Here is a 9,614-nt window from a genome sequence, read left to right as displayed (position 1 = left end):
ATAGCTCTTCAACGAATTTCGGTACTTATCCATCTTCGGATTTCAAATGTTTGGCTTTGAGCGTTCCGGATGAAGTTAAATCCAGAAAAGCGCGTCGGACGCAATTAATCATTAAACGTGTTGTTTTCAATTTTTTAGAGTACATATAGTCTAAATATCTTTTATCAATAGTGTTAAACATATAATCTTTCTACACTTTACATATAAAAATAGTTCATTGGGTCGTGTTTTTTTCAAAATTAAATGTTCTGAGAACAAATAAAGGCCTGCAGAACTTCAAATTTAACATTCCAATGGACTTAACCTCTAAAATGTAGCTGAGGAGCTCTGTTAACTCAATTTTCAATATGATTTTTTATTTCCAAAGTGTAAAACGTCTTTAACTCTACTTTCTGCTATATAAATGATATTATTTCAGTAAATAATTCAAAATTTGGTGACTATGTTGAACGCACATATCCCATCGAACTAGAGATAAAGGATACTACAGAAACAGTTAAGTCGGCCTCATATCTTGACTTACATCTAGAAATTAACATTGAGGGTGGGTTGAAAACAAAACTTTACGACAAAACAGATGATTTCAGCTTTCCAATTATGAACTTTCCATTTCTAAGTAGCAACATTCCAGCAGCACCTACATACGGGATATATATCTCCCAATTGATACAATATTCCCGTGCTTTCATTTCCTATCATGATTTTTTAGATAGAGGGTTGCTGCTCACAAGGAACTTATTAAATCAAGAGTTCCAAATGGTGAAGATGAAATCATCCCTTCGAAAATTTTACGGGCGCCATCACGAGTTGGTTAACCGTTATGGAATAACCAGTTCACAAATGATATCGGATATGTTCCTTACGTCGTAACTACAATCCCCTTTCCTTTCATGAATGTGACCTACCTAATTAGACTATTTACCGGATTTGTTATCACATAAGCAACAAGACGGGTTCTACATGTGGAGCAGGATCTGCTTACCCTCCCGCAGCACCTGATCATCCATAGTTTTTGGTGGGGTTCGTATTATGCATTCTTTAGTTTTCTGTGTTGTGTCATTTGTACTATTATTTGTCTGTTTGTCTTTTTAATTTTTAGCCATTGCGTTGTCAGTTTGTTTTCGATTTGTGAGTTTGACTGTCCCTCTAGTATCTTTCGTCCCTCCTTTAAAAACATGTCATCATCACTAATGTTAGAGCCCGAGCAAGACTTTTCTGATTTAAACTTTAATAGTAATTTCATAAATATATACATATCAAACAATCAATATCTAACCATAAAAACGAGTAAGAAGACACAATAAAGCTATACGAATTCTACGAAATTCCATTCATATAAGAGTGCTTAAGTGTAAGTAATATACGTGTTTCTCGTTTCTCGTTTTGTTTATATAGATTAGACCGTTGGTTTTCCCGTTTGTATGATTTTACACTAGTAAATTTAGGGCCCTTTATAGCTTGTTGTTCGGTGTGAGCCAAGGCTCCGTGTTGAAGGCCGTAATTTAAACTATAATGGTTTACTTTTTAAATTGTTATTTGGATGGAGAGTTGTCTCATTGGCACTCACACCACATCTTCCTATATCTATTTACAAGACTGAGCTGACTAATTACATTGTTTTCGCTTATAAATAAAATCTGAACGATTTTTTAAAAGGACGATCGCAGGATTTTACTAAATTGAACAGTATATCAAACAGTGGGTTGCACTTGTACTTTTCAGAATAAAAATCTGGGTTTGAACTAAATAATGAACTCGATCTTTCAGATTTGATGATGGTTGGTTTGAACTAAATAATGAACTCGATCTTTCAGATTTGATGAGGGTTGGTTTGCACTAAACGCTTCTCATAAAAATTAACAGGGTTTCGACTAAATTATTATGAACTCTTTCAGGTTTAATGTTAATACTATAAATATATTATTTCGTTGCAGCTGGTTAATCTTAAGGATTGCTATTAAGAATATTTATACATTTAAAAAAAAACATTTACTTATCATTAATTCGAATTGAATGCGTTGATTTATATATATCCAAACTATACAAAAAGATATTTCTTTATTTTTTTTAAATACCCTGTACGTCATCATATTGATAAAGGTCAATACGATTTTCATGGTTAGGTATTACACAGCTACTTTTGCATATGTACTTTTAACTACTTTAATATCATTATTTTGCAGTACCACTATGCATTTGAAGTACCAATTTTAAATTGTTTTGCATTCAAGTAAGATAACAAAATGATGCAGAGAAACCATGCACATTGAAAAATCATAAGTCAACCAAATTCACAAATCCACAAAACACTACATAGAAAACTAAAAAATTAACAGCACAAACCCAACAAAAAGCCGGGGTAAACTCTGATGCTTTTAAGTTAGGATGAGGAAAACTAGCGTAAAAAGTAGACAAATAATATCTTTTTTGTATTATTGCTCGAGGAAAAAGACTGAAATTGTATGAACCCTTGTAGATCAGTTGAATGTTTTAGAATCAACACTTGATTCAGTCCTTATCTTGTATCGGCAGATTCATAGTGTCACAGAAAGCCCGGCTTTTATTGCCGACACTATATGTGATAACAGTTTAGGGAGAAGAGCACTTACAGACCCAACAGTATATCTTTGTGTGTAAGGACACGTTTATATTTTTTTATCAAGTATAGCCACTGTAGATATAATCTAGAAAGCACAGGAAGTCGTGCCATTCAAACCATAACTCGTAATTCTAAGTATAGGAAAACGGGAATATGTGTTTGACACATCCAAAAGCTTTTTGTCGAGCCTTCGACTTTAGTCGAAAAAGCGAGACTAAGCGATCCTACTTTCCGTCGTCGTCGGTGTCGTCGTCGGCGGCGTCCACAAATATTCACCCTTTGGTTAAAGTTTTTGAAATTTTAATTACTTTCTTAAACTACACTGGATTTCTACCAAACTTGGACAGAAGCTTGTTTATGATCATAAGATAGTATCCAGAAGTAAATTTTGTAAAAATAAAATTTCATTTTTGCCGTATTTTACTTATAAATGGACTTAGTTTTGCTGTTGGGGAACATAACATTCACTCTGCGGTTAAAGTTTTTAAAATTTTAATAACTTTCTTAAACTATCCTGGGTTTGTACCAAACTTGGACAGAAGCTTAGTTATGATCATAAGATAGTATCAGAAGTAAATTTTGTAAAAATAACTCCATTTTTTCTGTATTTTACTTTTAAATGGGCTTAGATTTTCTTCCACTTAATATTACATACAGTTTGCAGCTAAAGTTTTCAAAACATTTATTAGATTAGATTAACTATCCTAGATTTTTACCAAACTTGGACAGAAGCTTCTTACAATCAAAAGATAGTATCAAGAGGATTTTTTTTTTATTGATTTTTTCCTTATTTTTGTTGAGCCTGCGATTTACAGCAAAAGTAGGCGAGACACTGGGTTCCGTGGAACCCTTACAAATTTTTTTTTACAACTTATCACGGTCAAGCTTCTGACTAAATATAAAGTCATCATGGTTCAGTAGTTTTTATTAAATTTAGTGACGAAAGTACTTGTTTTTATTGAACATATTAAGATATTAAAGATTATCTAACATTTGCCCATCATTTAAGCCGCTGACTAAATATTACTTTCTGTTCAGTGGTTCATAAGAAACTTGCAAAGGGAGTATTTGTTATACAGATGACTTCAATATAGACAACACTTTTATAGTAGGTTCGAGTTATGACAACAATTTATATTTTCTTTTAAAACTACATTTTCAAATGTTTCACTGGTAGTGCCATTATTATACGTGTGAACTAAACCGGTACAAGATAGTTGCAATAGAAATACAAGTAAGTATTCTTATCATTGAGTGAAATCCATTTCTAAAGATTAATTGTACCGACGAAGTACACTAATTTTGAAGTACTAAAAATGACGAAAGATACCAGAGGGGCAGTCTAACTTATAGATCGAAAATAAGCTTACAACGCCAAGGCTAAAAATGAAAAATAATAGTACACATGACATATATATATATAACATAGCAAACTAAAGACTTAACAACAACACCAAACACTGGGGAGGGGGTGATGTCAGTTGCTCCGGAAGGTTAAGCAGATCCTACTCCACATGTGGCACCCGCCGTTCAAGTTATTACAAACCTGGTAAATAGTCTAAAAGGTCACATATTTTGAATTACGAATCCCTAAATTGTCTGTACAACGGTCATTCAACTATTGATGGCGTCCGTAAAATTTACATAGTACTGTATAATAAACCCCAATGTTCAGTAAGTTTTCAACAACAAAAAAAAAATATTTAAAAGTTGCTGTTTAAAATGAAAAAAATATCAACAAAATTGCCCCGACTTTAAAATGGTAAGTTAACACTTGGATACAATCCAGTGTTGGTATCGGCGTTTTGCATTTGTGCAAATTTATTTTTGTTTTAATTGACGCCTTTAAAAAAAATCAGTTGCACCAATTTCCAAGTAGACACAAGCAACAAGACAAAGATCATGTTTTCTTAAGGCTGCTGACATATCGAAAGATCTGAATTGTTCATAAGTTGTTGCCTGGATTTCCTTTAGTACATCAAAACAAATCTAAATAATCCGATGATGTGTATTGCAAGTGCAACTATTCAGGGCGGTTTGTTATTCTTTCTTTTATACTCTAAAATGTATCAGGTCTATAATGTTAATTTAGCGCAAATAAAAAATAATTATTGACGCTTGCCCGAGGTTAAATTAACGATATGAAGGAGTATTGCAAATAATCATTGTACCCGTTAACAACATAAACGGAACCAATTGTTCTGCACCAGATGTGCATTTCGACAATCAGTGATGCTCGAGGCCAAAATACTTGAAAATCCAAAGCTAACTAAAAGGACGAAGAGGTTTGACTCTGTGTGTGTTGCGTTTCGGTGTTGTGTCGTTGTTCTCCTCTTATATTTAATGCGTTTCGTTCGGTTTTGGTTTGTTACCCCGATTTTGTTTTTTTGTCCACGGATTTATGAGTTTTGAACAGCGGTATACTCTTGTTGCCTTTATTAGAGTGACAAACATAAATAACCTTCAAACCGTTTTACCTGACAATGTTAAGTAAGAATGAACAAAAATGAATATACATTAGAAAAGGAATCGCAAAAATAAACGTATTTTAACATATATCAAAAGTAAAATCGTGTCTATTAATACTTTAAATGTTTCACGATTAAAGTTTTATTTTTTATAAGTTAGAAAAGGTTAAAAGAAAAATAAGTATTTTTAGATTTGCAATTATATCTAAGTAATTAAATGAAAATATAAAACACGTAGGTCAATAAAATGTTACCTCAATTATGTTACTAATTTTCATTTTAATTTCTGAGGTATTTAAAATATCTTATCTAGAAAAAATAAACAACAAAAAGTCCATTAAAATTGTTAATCAATGCATATAATTCGCGTTAGTTATACATTATAGCAGAAGGTCAGACGTTCAAACGTGTAAATAAAGTTTAATGAAGGATACAAATATATGTTTCCATATTGTAAACAAAGAAAATATAAAACTACTTTTTACTCTCCACGAAACAGGTGAAAAATCCAATGCGCCTCCTTAATTCAACAGCTCCTAAAAATTAAAATCACAATACTGACCTTCGAGGAAATTTAAAAATCGAAGTCCTTAATCACATAGCAAAATCTGAAGACCAAACACATCAAACGGTTTGACAACAACTATCAACTTCCTGTCTTGGTACAGGCATTTTGGTATGTTGACAATGGCGATTAACCTGGTTTTATAGCTAGCCAAACACTTGTATGACAGTCGTATAAAATTTCATATTTATAACGATGTGTGAACAAAACAAACAGAAATAAAAGGTAAAAATGTCAAATATAGGGGTACAGCAGTAAAGATGTGTTATTATCTTAATAAAAACAAACAGATATATAAACAAATATTTACCATGACATAATAACACAATGACATGATGTATAATTACAGAGCCACGTCACATGCAAGATTGAAACACTAAAGTCAAACATACAAATCACATGAGCAAAAACGTAAGACAAGAATACAAAAATTATCGTAGAACAATAACACAATGACGGTTTTATATGTACAGAACCACGTCATATGAAACAAAGAAAAACAAAAAGGCATAAAAGGAAGACACGAATACAAACATTATCATAGAACAATAACAGAAAGGCGGGATTTATCAGTACAGTGTCAAATGGATACAACCAAATGACAGAGCAAACAGTGAAAGTAAAATTCAATAAGACAAATAAAACATAAATAACACGTTATTAACGTCCACACCTAGAATCTTTACTTCAAGACATTCTTGTATTATTTGCGAAGTTGATACGAACTATTTATCAACAAGGTCTTGGTACCTTGAAAAAACTATTCTGCTCCAGATATAGACAACTCTAACTCTATATATGGCAAAACCTTTCGGAATAAGTGATCCTCAATGCTCTTCAACTTTGTATTATATTTGATGTATTTTTTTCGAGCGTTACCGATGAGTCTTTTGTATCTGCGTAACGTACGTCTGGCGTACACAAATTTAAGCCTGTTATATATAATGGCTTTATTATATTGAAAGGCCTTAAATGTATACATGAATGAAATTAGTTATCAAAAGTACCAGGATTATAAATTTATACGCCAGACGCTCGTTTCGTCTACATAAGACTCATCAGTGACGCTCAGATCAAAATAGTTAAAAAGCCAAATAAATACAAAGTCGAAGAGCATTGAGGATCCAAAATTCCAAAAAGTTGTGCCAAATATGGCTAAGGTAATCTATTCCTGGGGTAAGAAAATCCTTAGTTTTTCGAAAAATTCAAAGTTTTGTAAACAGAAAATTTATAAAAATGACCATATAATTGATATTCATGTCAACACCGAAGTGCTGACTACTGGGCTGGTGATACCCTCGGGGAATATACCGTAAAATTTGGAGTCTCGTTATATGATTAAAATTAATTTTGAAAAGGAATTCAAATTTGAAAGAAAGCTTCACAGTCAGTGATTCTTCACATGTAAAGAATCCAATTACACATTAGAGCAATCAAAACATTGACAAAGGAATATAAGTTACAATGACATATATCCTCGTGCACAGTGGCAAACATAACGATCGTTACACATAGACTTGCGCTCTTTAGCAAGATTTTACAAATAAGAAAAAAGAACCAAAACAAAAACCAAAAAAAAAAAAACCCTAATGGATATTGTGAAGATAATTCATCTTGCTTAAACATCAAATAAAGCATGGTTTGCTAAGTCAGGAGGTGGATACATGAAAATATAGTTGTGTCTATACATGTGTCATACTTAAAATAACATTTTTATCATTCAATGTTTTCAAGGTCCAATGAAAGTAAAATATGTACTTTTTAATCTATATTTTGATATAATTAATGGATCATATATACCTTTAATTTATATTTTGATTTAATTAATGGATCGGAATATGTATCTATCAAATTAATCTTAAAATATGTGCTTTGTTGGTCAATAAAAATTTCAATTGAATTGTAAACAAAAATTAATGTTTATGTTTAAATGATATTTTGTAAAATATTTGAAAACCTGAGTAGGGAGCGAAATGACACAAAATCCATTTAAATTCACTTTTTTACGTATGTATCTAAAAAAAAGGTTAGACGTCAACTTATGAAACACAAATCAAAATCAAATATAAGTATGCTATTATAAATATTTCTTTTAAACCAAATTCGACCGTATATTTAAAAGTCGACAAAATAAGTTTTGAAAAAAGATTCTTTCTACCAGAAAATAAAAGTTGGAATTTGAAAAATTATAAAAAAGATTGACCCTTTCGTATTATTCTAATCTACCACCTTATATTTATATTTGACGTGATGTTTCCATACCATTTGTTCGACATTAAAACAATACTATTCCAAAGAGAGGCGAAAGATACCGAAGGGTATTTCACGCATTAGTCCAAAACTATCTAGGGCTATGCAATGGCAAAAACTGAAAAACAAACAACAGTTTACAAAAACACCACATAAAAATAACCCAAAAAATGAGCTTCACGAACCCTAAGAATAATCTGGGGGTAATTTCAGTTTGTCCAGAACGTTTTGCAGATTCTGCTTTACATGTGACACACTACTATTCAATTGCCTAACGATATTGTTAAAAAAAAGGTTGCCTGCTTAAGTTTATCAAAGGCCAATGCTGATACAGTGTTCCAACGACAGTGTCAACATTGCTCTTATTTTCAACTAAATTTGGTAAAAGTTAACCACATTTATACGATGGTAATTCATACTTAATTTGTCAGCGTTTTAATTTTTTTGAGTGTTTTGTCCTTTTTGGTTTATACATGTATCTATGAAGACAAAAAATGGTACCGTTTAAATTTTTATGTAGACGATTGTTCGTTCGGCGTACCAAATTTCAATCCAAGAATCTATGATGATTTTAGTCTTAGAAGCATGATTTTCATTAGTTGTTAGTTGCTTTGAACTAGCTGTCAGATAACTGCGAGTCCTCTCAGATCTGTTCATTGTGTCTTTTTGTGTCGGGATGTATAAGTGCCCGGCCACGTCCACTTGTATTTTTAGTCTATCTGATGAGTTAAGCCTTTTTCAACTAATTTTTATAGTTCGTTCTTATGCTGTACTGTTATACCACTGTCCCAGGTTAGGGGAGGGTTGGGATCCCGCTAACATGTTTAACCCCGCCACATTATTTATGTATGTGTCTATCCTAAGTCAGGAGCCTGTAATTCAGTGGTTGTCGTTTGTTTATGTGTTACATATTTGTTTTTCGTTAATTTTTTGACATAAATAAGGCCGTTAGTTTTCTCGTTTGAATTGTTTTACATTGTCTTATCGGGGCCTTTTATAGCTGACTATGCGGTATGAGCTTTGCTGATTGTTGCAGGCCATACAGTTACCTATTGTTGTTAATGTTTGTGTCATTTTGGTCTTTTGTGGATAGTTGTCTCATTGGCAATCATACCACATCTTCTTTTTTATAAGTTACAACCACTGGGTCGTTGTCACTGCTGATGAAGATTTCCTTCCCGAGAATTTCACAAGCTCAGTAGTCTGCGCTGAATAGAATTGTCATTGATATGGTCATAATTACATATTTACATAATTATATATTAATGAGGTTTTTCTACCCAAGGCTAATACAACATTAACCGTATTTGTCAATCTTGTTTTGAAATTCTGGGTCCCCAATGCTCCTCAACTTGGTAATTCCTTTAGCCTATTATTAGCCTTATTTAGCCTTTATTACTTTTTTATTTGAGCGTCACTGGGGAGACTTTTTGTACAAAATGCATGACTGGAATAAAAATAAATTGAAAAGATTGAAATCACAAAAGAACTGAACTCTGAAGAAAATTCAAAAAATCCGTTACCAAACGGCAAACATAAAAGCTCAAACACATCAAACGGATGGATCAAAATCAAAATGTCATTCCTTGTTTCTATGGAGTGTTTATTGATATGACGTTCGTTTGATGATGAAATTAGGATACGTAAGTGTTGTCAACACATATTTGGTAGTTGCTTAGATGTATACGAAGGATTTTATTCGAAGTTGGCGATATTTTTTTGAAAAATGTAG

This window comes from Mytilus trossulus, chromosome 2 (genome assembly GCF_036588685.1).
Source record: "Mytilus trossulus isolate FHL-02 chromosome 2, PNRI_Mtr1.1.1.hap1, whole genome shotgun sequence".
Classification (NCBI taxonomy): Eukaryota; Metazoa; Mollusca; class Bivalvia; order Mytilida; family Mytilidae; genus Mytilus; species Mytilus trossulus.
Note: the sequence above shows the minus strand (reverse complement) of the source record.